Source organism: Cricetulus griseus, chromosome X (genome assembly GCF_003668045.3).
Source record: "Cricetulus griseus strain 17A/GY chromosome X, alternate assembly CriGri-PICRH-1.0, whole genome shotgun sequence".
NCBI classification, from domain to species: Eukaryota; Metazoa; Chordata; class Mammalia; order Rodentia; family Cricetidae; genus Cricetulus; species Cricetulus griseus.
The window spans coordinates 30,982,093-31,003,402 of record NC_048604.1 but is presented as its reverse complement, the minus strand read 5'-3'; positions in this window follow the sequence as shown (position 1 = coordinate 31,003,402).

The window sequence follows — 21,310 nt, the reverse complement described above, 5'->3', positions numbered from 1 at the left end:
GGGGACCAAACTCCATATGTGGGAGACAGTTGGGAAGCTTGGACTAGCTGAGGGACCCTTGACAGTAGGACCATGATACAAACTTGGTACATGAGCTAGCTTATTAGAGCCCATTCCCTATGGTGGGATGCTATGCTCAGTCTTAATGCAGGAGGGAGGGGCCAGGCCCTGCCCCAACCTATTGTTGTACCTGACTATGTTGACTCCTCATGGGAGCCCTTACCTGTGAGGAGGAGTGGACTGGAGATGGGCTAGGGGGAAGGTAAGGGAGGGTGGGAGGAGGCCAGGGGAGTGGGAAGAGGGGTGGGAGGGAGAACTGTGGTTGGAATGTAAAATGAAATAAAAAAATAAAAAAGGAAAAAAGAAAAGCTGAGAATGAAGTCTGAAGAGCAAACTTGAACTGCTAGAAAGCATCAGTCATTATTTTCCAACTTGAGTTGTTTCAAAATTAATTTCAGAATTATTTTCTTCATTTTTTTCTGACTCTTTCATTATTAGACACCACATTTGGGGAAAACAGAATCACAAATATCATGGCTTTGTCTCCAAATAGCTTTGTATCCCTACACAATCTACTGTCATTTCCATAGCCAATTCTGTATTGTATGGATATTACTGGAGGAAAAAGGGCAACTGTCTCCCTGTGAGTGTGCATCATAAAAATTTCAATTTATTAAGGGAAGAGTATGCAGCTTAGTTGATAGAATATTTGCTTCCCATGCACAAAGCCCTGGTTTCCATCCCCAGCACTATGTAAACCAGGTGTGATGGCACATACTTGCAAGCCAAGCACTTGCAAGGTAAAGGCAGAAGGAACAAGCTTTTCAAACCCTCCACAAAATGCAAAAGAACCGAGAGTTATGGAGTTCTAGTGTATTCTTTGGTGTGTGTATGTGTGTGTGTGTGTGTGTGTGTGTGTGTGTGTGTGTGTGTGTGTGTGTGTGTGTGTGTTAATCCTCATTATGAGGGTGTCTATGTGTGGATATGTGTGCACATGTGATGTATGTTGGGCACCAGAGAAGGACCTCAAGTGTCATTCCTCAGGTGGTATTGTTTCTTTTCTTTATATATGGTGTCTCACTGACCCGGAATGCACCAGATAAACTAAACTAGCTGGTCAGGGAACCTCAGGAATTCCCAGTCTCATCCCCCCCATCTCCACTTACTCAGTACTGAGAGTACAATTATGCACCATCACCCTTGTGGTTTTTTAAAACCTGCTTTAGGTTAATCAAATTCAGGCTCCACATACTTGCACTTTAGTGACTGAGCTATCTACTCAGTCTTGAATGTGGTATTTTACGATCAAGCAATTTTGCTAAAATAAAGTACTCACACCTGGATATTAAACTTGTAAATAACACTGTGCCAGGCAAATCAAAAAGGAAATTATAAAATACTCAAAAATTTTAAACAGTAATGTACATAGCAAAGCTTGTAGGGCTGGTAAGATGCCTGAGCAGATAAAGGTGCCTGCCACCAACCCTGATAACCTGAGCTGAATCTCTAACAATCATATTGTGGAAGGAAGTAACAAAACTGCCCTCTGACCTCCACACAAGTAGCATAGCATAATGCCTCCACACATGACTTCACTCGCACATGCGCGCACACGTAACTTCAGAAGTTAAAAAAATGTAAGGCATACAGAAAACAAAGCTTAAAGGAAAGTTTATAGCCTTCATTGCTTTGATATTAAAAAAACAAAAGTTGAAAATGGGTACACTAGGCTTCTGCTTCATAAGCCAGAAAAGGAGCCCAGTGAGACCAGAGCAAAGATGAGAATAAGCTAGACATGGTATAATTCCAGCTACAGAAAGACAGAAGTGTACCAGAGAATCAGCTGGTAACTTAGCAAGAGTCTGTCTTAAAATTTAAAAGAAACTTAACATTTTAAAATGGGATCAGGGTGTAGCTCAGTGATAGAGTATTTTCCTAGCATAAGCAAAACACTGCATTTCTAGGACCACAGGACATATACAAATAAATGAAATAGAAAACAAAATAACAGGACATAGGCGTTGCAGAGACTGCAAAGATAATCTTTTATAAGGTTGCAGGGAAATGGGTACATGAAGCACACATTGAGGAAAGCTTCTTGCAAGACACGGAGGACACATTTTTCCATCTATCTGCTGCAGCAATTCTACTCTGGACTGTTTTCTCACAACTTTACATAGAAATGGTGCGCATCGCTGCTTGCAAAAGCAACTGCAAAGTAGAGACAAACTTAACATCCCTAGGTCAAGGACTGTCCAGGTATGCTATGCAGTTTTTTTTTTTTTCTAATAGCCAGCAAAGTAGATTTGTTAAGAATGAGGAATCAGACTGGAGTATCAGAAGCACAATGTGGATGCTATACAAAAGACGGGAGCGCCGGGCATTGGTGGCATACACCTTTAATCCCAGCACTCGGGAGGCAGAGGCAGGTGGATCTCTGTGAGTTCGAGGCCAGCCTGGTCTCCAGAGCGAGTGCCAGGACAGTCTCCAAAGCTACACAGAGAAACCCTGTCTCAGAGGGGGTAAAAAAAAAAAAAACGGGAGCTTTACCACCACATACTGTGGGCATCTTTGCAGTTACTAAAAGTAATAAGGTAACTTGTAGAGCAGTGGTTCTCAACCTTCCTAATGCTGTTACCCTTCAATATAGTTCCTCATTTTATGGTGACCCCCAACCATAACATTATTTCCATTGCTACTTCATAACTGTGATTTTGCTACTGTTATGATAAGTAATGTAAATATCTGATATGTGATCCCTGTGAAAGGGTCGTTTGACTTCCAAAGCAATCACAACCCACAGAATGAGAACTACTGTTATAGACAAACATTAATAGAGGCTTTATTAACAATTAGACAAAGAGAGGAAATAATCCAAACATCCACCTACTGATGAATGAATAAAATTTGTATGAGAAATAAAACATAAGGTAGATATTTATGGTCTAATATGGAAAGTATATACATATACATACATATTTGAAAAGTATATATCATACACTGTTTGAAAAATCAAAGCAGGAAGAGATTGGTGTATATGCATATTTTCATTTGTTTTAAAAGGAGATATATGCATTTGGTTGTAATTCCATAGGAAAAATCTATAAACAAACAAACGAAAGTGGCTGCTCCAAAGATAGAAGACTTTTCTTAGCTACTTCCTTGTTTATCCTTAATGTCTTCTCAAATACGGGAATGACTGTTATAACAAAAAATAACAAAAAATGATCACTATATATGTATATATTATATTTCTACATATATTAGCATATTATATCTATCTGTTTAATCTATATTTCCATAAAAACTTAGATAAGTTATGGAGCCAGGGAGTAGGTCAGCTGTTAAATTATTGTGGCAAAGCCCTGGGGAGACAGAGACAGGCAGATCCCTGGGGCTCACCAGCTAGCGTATTTAGCCTTCTTGATGAGTTGCAAGCCAGTAAGAGACCCTGCCTCAAAAAACAAAAGAAGTAAATGAATTTGAGAAATGATACCAGACATTGAAGACACACACAAACACACATATAAGTCGTGAACAACTCTAAACCAAGCAATAACCAAATTTTTGTTCCAGAAATACAATATTTCAAAATAAAAATGATAAATTCAACCCTACATGAAAAACAGCTGGAAATAGGAAAATCAATCTTTCCCAGGGAAGAGTACACCAACTGATTATCCAGTGGCAAACACTCAGCCCTGAAAACATACCTAGAAGTATGTTTTCATTATATAAACTAAACAAGTTATAGTTAGGAGAATATACGGATGTACATATATGTATACAATAACAATTACTGAAAAAAGAGCCTATTTTTGAAGGAGAATGCGGAGGACTATATAGGAGGTTTGGAAGGAGGAAAGGGAAGGGAGAATTGTTGTAATCATATTCTTAAAAATAGTAAAAACAAATTGCAGATCTTTTTCACTAAGAATATAGAACTAAGATTTCTGACTTATTTCCTTTCCCTCAAGTATTCATAGTTCAGCGCTTAAGTATATTTTTAAACAGTTGAAGAAGTAAATGTAAAAACTTGATATGAACCCATTCTATGAGAAAGACCACTTTCAGGTATCTCTACGACATTCACATGTTGTAGCACATACATAAGGACAGACTCTAGGTCTGAGTTTCAACTCACTGTGTAAACTAGTAAAAAGCACAGGGTCCCAAGAATCAGGGGATATAAATCCTAGCTGTTCCAAATAGGCTTTTAAAACCTTTCTCAGGTATCTTCACATCTCTGGGCTCCAGTTTCCTCATTTGTATGCAAGCTGAAAGAACTGACAAGGTCACATTTAGCTCAGTTTCCTCATTCTTGAGTAAGTTTTATGTATATAACCAGCAATACATAATCCCCTGCCCACACACATAAACACTTTATCGGAGACCTCTTCTAAATCTTCAGCACTGCCATTGCTTGTAAGGTGTACTCTCTTAACTCCTTCACCAATAATGCAACAGGAAGGATGAAGCATATTCATAGTGTGACAGCAGACACACCTTCAATCAGTCCAGTAAGCAAAAATGTATACCAACATAGTATGTCACTGAAGGCTTTGAAGAAGAGTTATGCGCTTGCTAGTTAACCAGTGTTATGAGACAGTCTTTTCCTGGGGAGATGCAACACATCTACCCATCCCAGATAGGAAGGCCATGACAGAACAAAGTGCCAAATATCACCAAAGACTGACTCGGTGAACCAACGAGTTTTATTGAGGTTACTTGCAGGAATGTGGGGAAAGGGTTACTTACAGGAATAGATGTGACTCAAGGTCAGCTGCATCACAAAAGACCATCTCAGCATGGGTGACAGCTCACAAAAGCTGAAGACCTGGAACACACTGCTTGCACACAGCCTGCAGGCAGCTCAACAGGATGGAGTGTCCTTCCAGGTGCTTCAACTGGTCTGAGCCTTTTTAAGACACCTCAGCTGGTCTTTGGGTCATCAACCTGTGGGTCATAAGCCATTGGGGGCAGGGCAAATGACTCTTTCACAGGGATCACAATCAGATATCCTATACATCAGATATTTATATTACAATTCGTAACAGAAGTAAAATTACAGTTCTGAAGCAGAAAGGAAAATAATTTTCTGGTTGGGGGTCTCCAGAATATGAGGAACTGTATTAAAGGGTCACACGGGGAATGCTGAGATCAGCTGATCTAGGCAGTTTGCCTCCTCTCAGCTACTTTCAGCCTATTTGGAAGTTCTCTGATTTTTCTTTGCAACTTGGCTCATCTGAGAGTGGCTATCAGCAGTCTTTACCCTGTATAGAAATAGGATGCTAGTAAATCTCATCAGTTTAAGCGATTTCCTGAAGCTACTTTGCATTCTCTACTTGTGTCTTAAGAAGCTTCCCTGGCCCTATAAAGATGTATTTCACCTCCCTATAAACATCTTGCCTTCAGAAGTTCCCCTACAAGATGGAAGGTCTTAATCTTGAGGAAACAGCTACACAAGTGGTGCTGCAGTAATGTGTACATTTGTGATTTCTTGAGCAGTACATATACTATCTTGTTAAGTATGAGATTAGTCCCCCATTATGGCTTGAAGCTTTTTCTCTTCAGGAAATCTATGTCATCTATTCTATCAATCCATTTATGTTATTCTTATCTCAAAAAAGGTTTCTTTCAAAAGGAGTAAGTAAATAGGAGTAACTAAATTCTTCAAGATAGACTCTTATCTATGCGGTACATGTTTGTGTTTTGGAGGGGTGTTTTGTTTTATTTTGTTATTTTTCTTCTCCAATGGAGGAAATGCCTGTCTAGATGTAAATTTAAATAATACTGGGAACAACAAACTGTCTCCAGAGTCCAGAGTTAACACAAGGATTAGCCGCCCATTTCAAGCTGAAAAGCAATGAAATCATGATAAAAGTCAGGCAAGGCAGAAAATAACTCAAAATTCTGCTTCTGGGAAGATGAAGTAGGTGGAGTTTTTTTCCCTATTCCTCCTAAAAAGTACAACTAACCACAGAAATTATATGTAAGAAAAAATCCCACAGTTGTGAAAGTCAGCAAGAAAGGGCAGACAGGCTGAAGACCTCGGGACCAAAGGAACAACACAGTGGTGGGTATTTTTTTTTCTTTCTCACCTATCCCAAATATAAAGTCAAAGATGATAATCTAGAAATGACAATTAACAGAGGCCAAAGCCAGAATAGAGTAAGAAACTGGAGGGGAAGGAAGGGAGGGAGGGAAAGACAGAAGGAGGGATGGAAAAAGGGAGGGCTATAAGGGAGCCTAGACTCCACAATAGTCCACTGGAATGATGGTATATGAAGCATAGTAAAGATTTGGAACTTTCAACACTTCCTTGTAGGAGGAGCCACCAATTTAGTTATCAACAAGGTCAACTGATGAACCTGAGCATCCAGACCCATTTGGTAGTAGTGAGGCAGCATCCATCCTCTGGTGGCAGAGAGATATCAGGGGCTGCCAGTGAAACCAAAACAATTCAGATCCAACATCACATGGCCTAATGTGCAAAATGTCTGGCTTCCCATACCCCAAAACAAAACAACATCATTTACCATACCGTAGAAGATCAAGCTACACACAAAAATGAAATCAATAATTGTTAATGGTAAGATGACAGACATGTTTAAACTGACAAAGTTCTAAAACAGCAATCCTACAAATACTTCAATAAAGCAACGATGAGCAAACTTCAAAAAAGACTCCAAAAAAAAAAAAAAACACAGAATGTCTTAGTAATGAAACAGGAGACACAGTCATATCTTATGACTCATGCCTGTAATCCCAGCACTGCACAAGTTCAAGGTCAGCCTGGACTACATGGTGATATTCTGCCTTTAAAAGAAAGAACAGAAAGTGAAGACATAAGGAAAAACAACATAAAAATGTTAAAGTCAAATAACAATCATCAAATGGAAATACTCTCTGATAGGTGCAGTACCACACTGGCAGCAACAGAGAAAGAAAGTGAACTGAAAGACACAGACGCTTATTTGTTAGAAAACATATGCTGAATTGTAAAAAATCAATTATCAGAGACTTTTGAGGAAGTAGAACAAAAGATCAAACATCCCTGGCAAGAGAGCTCCAGAAGGAGAGAAGCAGCAGGTAAGTTGGAGCCACAGGAACTGGCTAACTCCATAGTACCACACTCTATATATACGCATGTCTTAAATACACATTTGTATGATAAAAGACAGTTTATAAATTTAGCATAAAAAGGAACTAATTAGGGGCTAGGGAAATGGCTCAGCAATTTAAGAGTATTTACTGCTCTTGCCAAGGATACAGCTTCAGTTCTCAGCACTCACAGGGCAGCTCACAAGTGCATATAATTCAATTTCCAGGGGATGGAAGACCCTCTTCTGGCTTTTGAAGACCAGAGCATATGTGGTGCACATATACACATGCAAGTCCACGCATATACATATACATAAATATAAATAAATGAATCGTTAAAAGAAAGAAATAAATGACTATCAGAACAATGAAAATATACTGTAGTAAAAGTTATCTGACTCTCTCCTAACTCCCTCCCCCTCCCCCATGCGTCCAAGGAAGGGGAGGAGGACATGAGGGACCAGAAAGATTGAGTCAGGGGAAGGATAGAGGAGACCAAGATAAGAGATACCATAACAGAAGGAGACAGTATAGGTTTAAAGAGAAATCTGGCGCTAGGGAAATGTCCAGAGATCTACAAGGATGACGCCAACTAACAATCTAAGTAATAGTGGAGAGGCTACCTTTAATGCCCTTCCCTGAAAATGAGATTGATGACTACTTTATATGCCATCCTAGAGCCTTCATCCAGTAGCTGATGGAAGTAGAAGCAGACACCCACAGCTAAACACTGAACTGAACTCTTAGAATCCAGTTGCAGAGAGGGAGGAGGGATGAGCAAAGGGGTCAAGACCAGGCCGGTGAAACCCACAGAAACAGCTGACCTGAACAAGGGGGAGCTCATGGACCCCGGTCATAAAACTGGGGAACCACCATTGGACCGAACCAAGCCTTCTGAATATGGGTGTTAGGAGGCCCACGCAATCTATGGGGCTTCTGACAGTGGAACCAGTATTTATCCCTAGCATACAAATGGACTTTGGGAGACCATTCCACATAGAGGGATACTCTCTCAGCCTAGACACATGGTGGAGGGCCTAGGCCCTGCTCCAAATGACAGGACAGACTTTGATGATTCCCCCATGGAAGGCCTCACTCTCCCTGGGGAGCAGAAAGAGAATGGGATAGGGGGTTGGTGGGGGGAAGGGGAGAAGGGGAGGGAAAGGGAACTAAGATTGGCATGTAAAATAATCTTCTTTCTAATTTAAATAAAAAAGTTGCATGACTGTCCTCACCCACTCCAAAGGCTAACTTGAATACAAGGAATGGTTAATATCCTGGATAGAATAGCACACTGCTCAAAACAGGCTACATTTTAAAACATGGATTGCTTATGTGTCAACCTTTCCATGGGACATATTCAGGCTGAATTTAACCACAAGTTACTAAAACAAAGACAACTGAGTTTGCACATATGGGGAGACTCTCCAAATTAAGGAAATAAGAAATCCACAGTCATGAAACTGAACAAATGTGAAATGGTACCTTACTTACATACTTACATGGGAAAAAAAACAATCCACATGACAGCAGACTCTCCTATGAAAGTGTTACAGCCATAAGGGAAAACAACAGGAGATTTTATTGTAAGTACTTAAAAAAACCTGCCAACTAAGAATCTGGAATCCAACTAAAGTGCCCTTCAGAAACAAATGGGGGAGAGAAGGCATTCTTGGGGGCAGGAAACTATGAGTCTGTCATGAACAGCTACCCTACAAGAGTAAGTAAAGGAAGTTCTCTAGTCTGAAAGGAAATGATAAAAGAATCTTGGAACATAAAAGAGAAGAATATAGTGAAAAAAGAGAACACTTGCTTTCCTTTCTTTTCTTGAGTTCTTAAAATTATGTTAATAGAGATTACCTAGTTCTGCATTTTCATTCTGGAGGCAGTTATGTGAATCTGAATCATGGTAAAATTAAACAAAACTACACTATTTTTTTCTATATTAAAATATATAGAAAAACAGCCCAGAGGCAAAAAGTAGTCGAGTATTTGAAGTTAAGAAAAGTTGGCAAGAAACAAACCAAGCTAAAGCCAATCATTTATAGGAATAAGACTCTATGTGTAATTTATTTGGGAGCTGGGTGGCGACAAACATCCCACAAAGAGTAAAAAGTTAAAAAAAAAACTACAATCCTGAATAATAAGAACTGCTGAAGATATCACCGTCTCCATTTCAAGATGTACTACAGAGCTATAGTAATAAAAACAGCATGGTATTAATTATCACAAAAGCAGGCCCATTAGTCAATAGAATCATATTGAAGACCCAGCCACAAACTCCATACATCTATGCACATCTGATATTTTAGAAAGAACCAGAAATATGAACTGGGAAAAAAGACAGCATCTTCAACAAATGATGCTGGTCAAATTGGATTCTGCATGTAGAGGAATGCAAATAGATCCACATCTATTACCCCGCATAAAAGTCAATTACAAGTGGATTAAAGTCCTCAACCAGATACACCAAACCTGATAGAAAAGAAAGTGAGGGCCTTGAATACATTGGCACAGATGACAACTTCCTGAACAGAACGCCAGTAGCATGATCAACAATTAATACATGGGACCTCATGAAACTGAAATGTTTCTGTAAGGCAAAGAACACAATCAAAAGTACAAAATGGGAGCCTACAGAATAAGAAAATATTTTTACCAACTACACATTTGGTAGAGGACTAATAGCCAAAATATGTAAAGAATTCAAAAACAAAGATACCAGGAAAAATAGCCCAATTAAAAAATGTGGTACAAATCTAAACAGAGAATTCTCCAAAGAATAAAGTCAAACAGCTGAGAAACAAAGGAATGTTCAACATCCTTAGCCACCAGGGAAATGTAAATTAAAACTGCTTTCAGAGTCCATCTTACACCTGTCAAAATGGCTAAGATCAATGACATCAATGACAGTTTATTCTGGAGAGGATATGAAGAAAGGGGAACACTCCTCCACTGCTGGTGGGAGTGCAAACTCATAGAGCCACTTTGGAAATCAGTGTGGCGATTCCTCAGAAAATTGGGACTCAATCCACCTCAAACCCAGCTATTCCAATCTTGGGCATATACCCAAAGGACAGACCATCCTATCACAAGGAAACTAGCTCAACCATTCAAAATAGCCAGAAATCAGAAACAACCAAATGTCCCTCAACAGATGAATAAAGAAAATGAGATACATTTACACAATGAATTATTATTGAGCACATTTGAAAAGTGCAATTCACAGGGGCTGGAGAAATGGCTCAGTAGTTAAGAGCACTGACTGCTCTCCTGGAGAATCTTGGTTCACTTCCCAGCACCCACATGGCAGCTCACAACTGTCTGTAACTGCAGTTCCAGGGGAACGGACACCCTCACATCACCATACATGCAGACAAAACACCAATGCACATAAAATGAAAGAAAGTGCAATTCACAGGTATGTAATGGAACTAGAAAAGAATCATCCTGAGTGAGGCATCTCAGACCCAGAAAGACAAATATGATGAGTGCCTTGCTTGGCCATCATCAAAGAAGCTTCCTCCTACAGCAGATGGGAAGAAATACAGAGATTGACAACCAGACATTTTGCAGAAAATGAGACACATTGGGACACTCAGCAGTAAAGAGGATGTCTCCATCAAATTCTTCCCCTCAGGGAACCCCATGGAACAAGAGGCAGAGTGTAAGAGCCAAATGTGATAGAAAACAGCAAGGGAACAAGGCCTCCTAAATCAATAGGAACAATGCTCATATGAACTCACAGAGACTGAAGCAGCAAGCACAGTGCCTGCACCGGTCTGTACTGGGTCCTTTAGATTTTTGTGGGATTCCTGCAAGGAAACAGAGACCCACTCATTTGCACTTTTCCCTCTTTGGTTTGTTTTGTCCAATCCTGATGTCTTAGTTTTTGTTATATTATATTATCATACCTTAGAAGCCCGCTGTTTTTCTAAAGAGAAACAGAAGGGGTGGATCCAGAGAGGATGGCAGTTGGGAAAGAACTGGGAGGAGGAGGGGGAGAGAAAACCATAATCAAGATATATTATGTGAGGAAAAAATCTATTTTCAGTTAAAGGAAAATAGAATCAATGCATTACCTTCTAAAAAAGAAAATAAAATGAGTTATTTACCCATTCATATTATTCCTTATTATTTAATAACAACTAAATTACTTGTTATTCACTTACCTAATTCTTATTAGATTGTTTCTTCTATAAATGCTTGTTTTAAATTTAAAAAGCTGAAAAAAAAACAAATCTGAAACTAGCAAAGATCTTTCGGTAGTCAAATAAGTGCCACTTGCATGGAAGAATTATAATAACTAACCATTTGCTAAAACTTACTGTATTCTGAGTACTGTGCTTAAACACATGCCATGTTTCATCTACTTCCTGGAACATTTATGTTTTCTATATTTGAGACTGGGAAATCATGACTGAATGAAATGAAGTGACTCAAATAGCAAGAAGCAGGGCCACTCATCTAAAACTACAGTATAACACTATATTTAGAGCGCCATTATATACAGTTCATAGAAAAAAATAATATTCAGATTGGAGAAATGGCTCAAAGGTTAAGAGCCTGGTTGCTCTTCCAGAGGTCCTGAGTTCAATTCCCAGCAACTACATGATGGCTCACAACCATCCATAATGAGATCTGGTGCCCTCTTCTGGCCTGCAGGCATAAATGCAGGTAGAATACTGTATAGATAATAAATCTTTTTGTAAAAGAATGTACTCATACTGAATAAATTCTATTATATTTTATAAAATAAATAATTTTTAAGTATTTCAGTTAGTATTCTTTACAACAGACTGGGAAGTTGAACAAATAATTTTCAACAGTTCAAAGCCAGTCTGAATTACACATGACCCTGCACAAATGTACTAATCATTAATAATGCAAATTATGCATAATATTTACATATATTTCACAATTTTTCTGAATTTTTGTTTATCTGTGCAAGATCAGAATTCCAGGTTCTCCCTCATGCTTTTCAATTTCAGAGGAACTATAATATATTGCAGAACCCAGCTATTATACAGTATATTAGCTTACTATAAAAACATTCTTAAACAAAAACAGATTCCAAATGCATAAGGACATCTATCCTTCATGTTAATTTGTCTACTCTAGATGTCTGGTAAAATAGCACGGCTTAATGCTGCAGCTGCTACCATGTTCTCAGTTACTTTAGGGATGTTTACACTTGATTGGCATAACGTGAGAGTTTATGCAATTATCTATACTATGTCACAACTAATGCATGCACATTACTAACATTACAAGTTTGTGGCTTGGGTTTATTTTTTCTATTAAGAAAAAATCTGACACTGTTATGTTAATTATCTTGGGAATTGGTGGTATATCATGTTTTTGCCTTTAAGCAAAACAACAAAAACCAATTAAGTCCCTAATCTTTAAATTGGCCTATTAGACACTGTGCCAGTTTCATGACCCATTCAGCCCAAACATTGCCCACATATCAGTCAACTAAAACAAAATTTCTTTTCATTAAATCAATCACATAATTAGAAACTGCCTATGATTTCCCTCAGTAGCTTCTTAGCCAAGCGCGTCTACTTTCTGGTTCCAATTTTCTGCTTTTCCTCTTACTACTCAAAACCACTCAAATGAACATTATTTCCCTGACCCTCCTGTACATTTCTATCTTCCTACTTTCATACACTCCCCACATTTGAACATTCATTTCAGAACCCTAACTACCACCAAGGCTCATTCCACAGCCTAATTTTTGGTTAAACCAACCTTTTGTATTCAAACCTTTTCTACTCCTTTGGCACCTAAGTCTTAATTGTCTTTTTCATATATATATATATATATATATATATATATATATATATATATATGTTCTATATCACTGCAAATTCCTTAAAGACAAATAACCATTTGAATTATCTCTTTCTCTTTGTATTATTCATCTTTCTAAAATTAGAAGGGTTATACTAAGGGATCCCTGGGTATGTTTTATCTATCTCTTATACCTCTTATAATATGGCATTATTTTAGAATATCTGACTTAAACTATACCTAATATAAAAGTATCCAGTCCTGGCTACCGGAAAGCTGGTACTATTTAAAATTTCAAGAGGACAAAGGGATAAACTGTCAGTTTTTACTCAACAGATTTTATTAAGTAAGCAAACATTAAAGTTAAAGTTAAATCTAGGGTAGGTACCATCAACAGAATAACTGCCTTGTTTTTTCACCTCAATGAACTCACAAGCCAGTGGCAACTACAGAGAAGCAAAAACAATAATAAAAATTGCTAAAGGGGGAGCAAATAATACTACACAAATATGTGAAATAACCCCAGACTGGAGTTGTGAAGTAGAAGAGATTCAAGGAAATCTTCCCAGAGGAGATGTCAACTAAACTGAACTCTGAGTGACAGGAAATGGTCAGCATTCCAGAAAAGAAGCAATTGTAAATTTCTGAGGATAAGAGAGCATGGTCAGTTTGGGGAAGTGCAAGTAGGCCAAGTAAGGCTCCAAGATAGATTGCGACATTAGTAGGAGTGAGGTAGAAATTAAAGGGACAACCAGAAGGCAAATCATAAGCCTATTAGAGATTGAGTCTGAGATATCTCCCAAAAGCTCACAGGCAATGCTTGCTTTGAGATGCAGCAGTATTCAGATGTTTGACTTAAGAATTAACTAGATTATGAGGAGCTCTGACTTTATCACTAGTCTATCCAGCAGTTCGTAATCTGGTGGGTTAATGGGAAGAGACAGAAACTTAGAAAGTAGAAGAGGTGAAGGAAATGAGTTCTGATATGCTTCAGGGGACTATATTTTGCCCCCTTGCTTCCTGACTGCCATAAGGTAAGCTGCCTCTGCTGAGATACACTGCAGGTGCCATGGTATTTGGCCTTGCTTCAGGTTCAAAGCAAAAGTGATACCCTCAACAAACAAATTCCACTGAAACAAGCAAATGGGTGGCCAATGTTAGAGAGATGTCAACTTCAAATAAGTCATAAAATTGACCAATGATTCAGAGTTTACATTAGGAAAATGTATAGCAGTCACTGATGGTTATCCTCCAATATATGTTCTATGTTCTTCCCTTTTCATAGAGAAAGAAATCCATTTGCTAGGCACAGGATCATTAGGAAAGGACATCATTGTTTCTGCCTCCCTTGTACTAGATGTCACCACAGGTCTAAAATGACCAAGGGGACATTTGTGAATGTATTCTGTGTAAGTAATATCCTTAAAAGGAAGCTTCTGCCCTTTCCCCATTCCTTTGGATAGAATGTTCTGTTCAGAGGATGGACACAGGAATTGATCTTAGGCACCACTGAATCCCAGCACTGAAGTCAGAGAACTCACTAACATTTGTTGAATGAATTTTATAAAATACTTCATTTCCTTCCAGAGAAATAAAGTGCTACCCGTACTGCTAATTAGCACCAGAGAGTCATTATCTGAAGATAAAACACATCTCTCTGTAAAACAGTAGATGGACTGAAGCCACACAAGGAGTCCTTCTCAACCATTTAAGACTCCAAACTGTTTGAAGTACCACTTTATGCAGAAAATCAGACCATTTTGAAGCAGCAGTTAATGAGAATACTGTAACGGGTGCTTTTTAAAAGAAAAAAATCAATAAATATTTAAAGCCATAGAAAATTCAACATTCACCTGACTCTAAATTGTTGTTGCTAAACAATATGTATGATACTTTCTCATTCAGAAAGCCCCAATTTGGCTTGTTCTAAATGAACAGATTTCTAGCCTATTTCTATACAGCCCAATAGAATTACAGGCATAAAGGCTTAATAAACAAACTCTAGCCACAATAAAGGCAGCAAAGATATATATTTCCAAATCAAGAATCCTCCCTCCTCCCCTGCCCGCCAGAATCTACCCAATACCAATACCTTGATTCCTTCACCCCATGTGATACCAAGCACCTTGGTCATAAGGCTGGGTTTCCATATAGTTCAGTAGTTCTCAACCTTCCTAATGCTGCAACCTTTTAACATAGTTTCTTGTTCATGGTGTGGTGAACCCCAACCATAAAATTATTTCATTGCTCCTTCATCGCTGTAATTTGCTACTGTTGTGGACCATAATGTAAATATCTGTGTTTTTTCAATGCTCATAGGTGACCCCTGTGAAAGGTCATTTGACACCCCCGAAGGGGTCTTGATAAGTTGAGAACCACTGATGTATTTGAAGAATGGTACAATTGGTTTCCTTCTAGTAAAAGCAGGCTCATCTCGTGTGATCCTCTTCTCTCCACTAACTTTGAGCATATGCCTCTGCAGCACGGGGCAAAGCAGACAACCCAGCAAAGCAAATGGAAACTACACTTGCCATGTACAGCAAGTACAGCAAATGATCTTCAGACAATCTGGTCACTTTAACATCAACTGTCCCTTGAGTAGAAACTCCACCCAAGAATACAATCAGCATAAACTAATCAAGTATAGTAACATTTCAAATTCATTTGGAAAGTTCTGTCATCATAGAACCTCCATCCAGTAACTGATGGAAACAGATGCAGAGAACCACAGCCAAGCACTGGGCCGAGCTCCTGGAGTTCAGTTGAAGAGACAGAGAAGGGATCATACAGATGAGTTGGGGGGGGGGTCAAGATCATGATGGGGAAAACCACAGAGACAGCTGACCTGAGCTTGTGAGAGCCGGTGAACTCTAGACCGACAGCTACGAAGACTGCATAGAACTGACCTAGGCCCTCTGCATGTGGGTGACAGTTATGTAGTTTGGTCTGTTTGTGGGGCTCCTAGCAGTGGGATCAGGACCTGTCCCTGGTGCTTAAAGTGGCTTTTAGGAACCTATTCACTATGCTGGGTTGCTTCATCCAGCCTTGAGGCAGGCAGAGGAGCTTGGTCCTGCCTCAACTTGATGTGCCAGGCTTTGTTGACTCCCATGGGAGACCTAACCCTTTCTGAATGAAGGAGGAGTGAGAGAAGGAATGGATGGGGGTGTAGAGGGGAGGGAGGAGAGAACAGAAGGAGGGAGGGAAAAGTGCAATTGAAATGTAAAATAAATTAAAAATTTAAGAAATAAATAAATAAATAAATAAGAATTCTTGCCATTACTCTCCTCTGGTCACTCCTCTGCATTTTTCCAAGATATAATTTCTTATATGATTTCCTAGATATCTCACTCTCCTATGTGTCCCCTTCCATAGATAGAAAGGAAAAGTGGCTTAAAAGTAGACAGCATGGATTTTAACCCTAACTATTCTATTTATTAGATATGATACTTTGAGAAATACATCTAAACTTTATAATGCCTCAGTTTCCTTATCTATGTAAGGGGACAACAGTCCCTACCTCATTGCACTGTTGTGGTTTAAATTAAGTGTGTAAATGTATAGAAAGTACTTGGAATAACATCAGGCTCATGATGCATATTAGAATAATTCAGTGATTTACATCAGCAGCCACATTGGTTGACATCAAATTATTTAGTGTTCTCAGTCCGTTGCTAGCCTGTAAGCTATTTCCAAGATAGTGGATGCATTTTATCTCCCCTAGAGCTCTACAAATTTTTATTAAACAAATGCCTGTTAATTGATGTTTAAATGAATATTGGACCTGTATGATGTCAAGAGGCACTTGGAAAATTTCTTAGCCTATCCAAAGCTCATTTTAATAAATACTGAAGTGTTTAAGAAAGTTTGCAGGTATAGAAGGTATTTCTACTACTGCTCTTTTAGGTTCACTTTGTTAATTAAAAGACGAGAGCTAGAACTTTTGGGCTAAAGTGCAGACAGACTTTCTTTTCTGCCGCCAGCAACAAATAACTACACTAGACTTCTTATTAATTATGAAAGCTTGGTCTTTAGCTTAGGTTTGTCTCACTAGCTCTTATAACTTAAATTAAGCCATTTATATTAATCTATATTCTATCACCTAGCACTATCTCTCTTTCTATCATGCACCATCTATTTGTTTCCTCTCTGTGTCTCCTGGCATCTCCCTCGTGCCTAGATTCCTCCTCCTCTTCCTTTCTCTCCCAGGAAACCCTGCCTATACCCCCTGCCTAATTTTGGCCATTAAGCTTTTTATTACAACAATCACAGGAATACACCTCCACACAGTGTACAAATATTCCACAACACTAAAGAGTTTCTTAGATCATTAGTGAATTAGTTCTAGGGTAGAAATGAAAGATACTCAACTCCTAGCTGTACCCCATAGCAAGTTATTCAAACTCACTATATATATTCCACAGGGATAAATTAAATAAGGGTAATTAACTATACTTCAAAAGAAAAATACCTTGTTATGGGTAGTATTCTATCCACTGCCCAGCCCACAGACCCCTTGCAGTATCAATAAACTTTTAAGAGAAAGAAATGATGATCTATGATAGAAGGCATTACCTTTTTTAACATTTAAACTACTTCTCTAAGAGTATAATAAAACTAAATTTTTCCAAAATTACTTTTATTTTACAGTGGTGGAAATAAAACCTAGGGCATCACACATAACTATATACAATGAATATATGCCAAGAAAGACTGAGTTCAAAATGGGGGTGACAGGGAACTGAATAGATGGCTCAATGGCTAAGAGCACATACCTCTCTCACAGAGAATCCAAGTTCATTTCCCACAATCCATATTTGGTGGTTTACTACCACCTATAACTCCAGTGTGCATGACTCATCTGTCTCTCTGTCTCTGTCTCTGTCTCTCTGTCTCTCTCTCTCTCTCTCTCTCTCTCTCTCTCTCTCTCTCTCTCTCTCTCTGTGTGTGTGTGTGTGTGTGTGTGTGTGTGTGTGCATATTCTTAAAATTTCTTTAAAAGAAAATAAAGGTAACATATACACACATAGAGTTTTATTCAACCATAAAGAAGGATGAAATTATATGATTTATAATAAAAATAGAACTAGCCTACAATCCACACCGCCAGAGGAACTAGGAAACAAGGACGACCCCCAAGAGAACAACACAGGGTCCCCCGGAGAAGGGGAGGGGGACAAGAACCCCTGAACAAATTGGGAGCATGGGGGAGAGAGGAGGGAGGTGGGAAGGGGAGAGGGGGAGAAGGGGAGGGGGAAAAGACGAAGAGGACTGAGACAGGGAGGAATAGAGGAGGGCAAGAAAAGAGATGCCTTGATAGAGGGGGACAGTACAGGTTTGGAGAGAGGTCTGGCACAGGGAAAATGTTAGAGGATCCACAGGGATGATCACAACTAAGAATCTAGGCAGTGGTGAAGAGGCTGCCTTTGATGCCCTTCCCCTATAATGAGATTGATAACTACCTTGGTTACCATTCCTATAGCCTTCACCCAGTAGCTGATCAAAGCAGAAACAAGTACCCACAGCTAAACTGAGCCAAACTCCTGGAATCCAGTTGCGGAGAGGGAGGAGGGATGAGCAAAGGAGCCAAGATGGTGCTGGAGAAAGCCGCAGAAACAGTTGACCTGACCTACTGAGAGCACAACAGAGACCCTAGTTGTAAAGCTGGAGAACCAGCATTGGACCTAACCAAGCCCTCTGAATGTGGGTGCCAGCTAGGAGGCCAAGGAGTCGATGGGACCTCTAACAGTGGACCCAGATTTATCCCTTTAGCATAAATGGACTTTGGGAGCCCATTCCCTATGGAGGGATACTATTGCAACCCAGATACAGGAAGGAGGGCCTGGGCCCTCCCGCAAATGATGTGAGGGACTTTGATGATCCCCCGTGGAGGGCCTCACTATCCCTGGGGAGGCGGCGGAGGTGGGCTGGGGGGTCAGTGGGGAGTATGGGAGGGCGAAGTAATGGAGGGAGGGATGGAGATATATATATATATATATATATATATATATATATATATAATATATATGATTGCTTCTAAAGTAAATTAAAATGTTTAAAAAAATAGAACTAGGGGTGATCATCTCAAGTGAAATAAGCCATGGGAGCTAGAAAGATTGCTTGGTGGTTAAAAGCATTTGCTGCTCTTCCAAAAGACTGAAGCTCCATTCCTAGCACCCAAATTGGAGGAGTCAGAACCTCTTGTAACTCGAACTCTGTGAGCCTAGGCACTCTTCTGAATGGCAATGCATCTGTGTTTGGACACAATTCCAGCTCATTCAGCCACTAATCTAGGAAAAGAGTTAACACTAAGAATAGCTAACCAGGCATGGTGGTGCATGTCTATAATCACAGCATTCAGGAGGCAGAGGCAAGAGGACTGCCCCCAAGTTCAAGGGCAGCAAGAATCTGAGGTTAGTGTACACTGCACTGTGAAAACCTGTCTTAAAAAATAAAAACAAAGCAAACCAAAGAGAAACTCTGTGCAGTGTGTGATGTGACCTTGGCTGGGTGCTTTAGGTGCATTTTTCTTTTTTTGTTTTTTTCTTTCTTTCTTTTTTGTTTTTGTTTGTTTGGTTTTGGTTTTTCAAGACAGGGTTTCTCCGTGTGGCCCTGGCTGTCCTGAAACCCCATCTGTAGACAAGGCTGGCGTTGAACTCATGAGATACACTTGCCTCTGTGTCCCAAGTGCTAGAATTAAAGGCATGTTCCACCACCACCCTGCTTGTATTTCTTATTTAATACTTAAAATAAGTCAGATACTTTACAGGAGAAAAATCAGGTTCAGAGAGGTGAAACAATTTACCCCAAACCATATGCAAATATGTGATTTTAGGCCCTAAGCTCTTCAACCATTAAACTCTACTGTCTTCCTTTGAGTAATAAGTAAGACTAAAACAGTAAATGTTCAAAATGAACTATTCTTTACTAATGTTTGCTTTTTCAAAGCAGGCCCAAAAGGCAGTACAACTCTACTACCCTCTTTTAGTGAGTAGAATCAAAAGCACCTCCCATGTAGACTGCAAAGGCATCGCCTTAATCACTGTCCCCACCCCTATCCCATGCCCAAGTTCTTACAATCTTTCAGCACTAACACAACAGCACAACAATAACAGGTCCCAGGAACTGCATCTGGCATTAGAAAACAACCTAAGTGGGACAGCAATGATGAAAAACAGTTGAAAGATTTCGTGTTTGACTTGCCCCATTTACTTTCAACCCCTTTTTTTACTTTCTTTCTTTTAGGCTTTCTCATTTGTAGCAAATTAAACTATTGTGCTGTAACAGGCCCTGTTGTCCTATTTCCAAAACCATCTGAAATTATAGACAACTTTTAATCTACCATGAAATATTCCAGTAGTTGGCAATTAACACACTGTATACTTAATGTGCTGTAAACAAAAGATAATTTAAACTTAGCAAAGACAACATCAAATCAGCAAGTGGTCAATAATAGGGCAATGCTCTGACCCATCAACTGTGCAATTCAAGTTCACAGTCACTGTGCTCTAATAATCTCTTCTAAGGATACCAGTTCCTTGGCAAATCCCTCACTGTCAGTCTAGCTTTTACCCACTAATGTCAGGAATTTGAAACATTTAACATTTTGACCATTACTGAGCAAACAGTGTGTACCCTTCAATTAAAAGAACTTCGGCAACAGAAAGAAAAAAAAAACACCAATAGCTTTTCTCACAGGTCATGATGGAAATTTAAGGAAACATATGAGTGTTTAACTAAAAGAACAGATTCTAGCAATACACTATGGCATCAAGAACCTTTGAGGTGTCACTGCAGAGTTACAATTGTCCATGGAGAGACTACTATGAAATATTGTAAATTAAAAATTAGTTCATGATCTCCTGAATCTTTACATAACATAGATGCTTAATGAAACATAAACTGTGGCTAGAGAGATGGCTCAGTGGTTAAGAGCACAGAATACTCTACCAGAGTACCCAGGTTCAATTCCCAGCACCCAAAATTTTGGCAACTCAAAATCACCTGTAACTGGAATTAGAGGAGTTTCAAGGGCTTCTTCTGGCCTCCTTAGTGCCCTCTTCTGGCCTCCACAGGTACCAGGCACTAATGTGGTACATAAGCTTATATGCAGGCAAAACAGCCATACACATCAAATAAAAATAAAGTCTCAAATGAAATTTAAAATACAAACCAATTTATTTTCTGTCTTGAGGGATACATTATCACATTAGCACTCTGTTTATTCAGTACACACACTCCAGTCTAAGGGAGCCTGGAGTAGTGGAAAAAGTGATGGATGGAGATTTTGTTTGTTTAGGTTACACTGCAGTGTTTCTCAAGCTTCCTAATGTTTTGACCCTTTAATACAGCTTCTCATGTTATGACTACTCCCAACTATAAAATTAAGATGTTGCAACGTTTTAACTGTAACT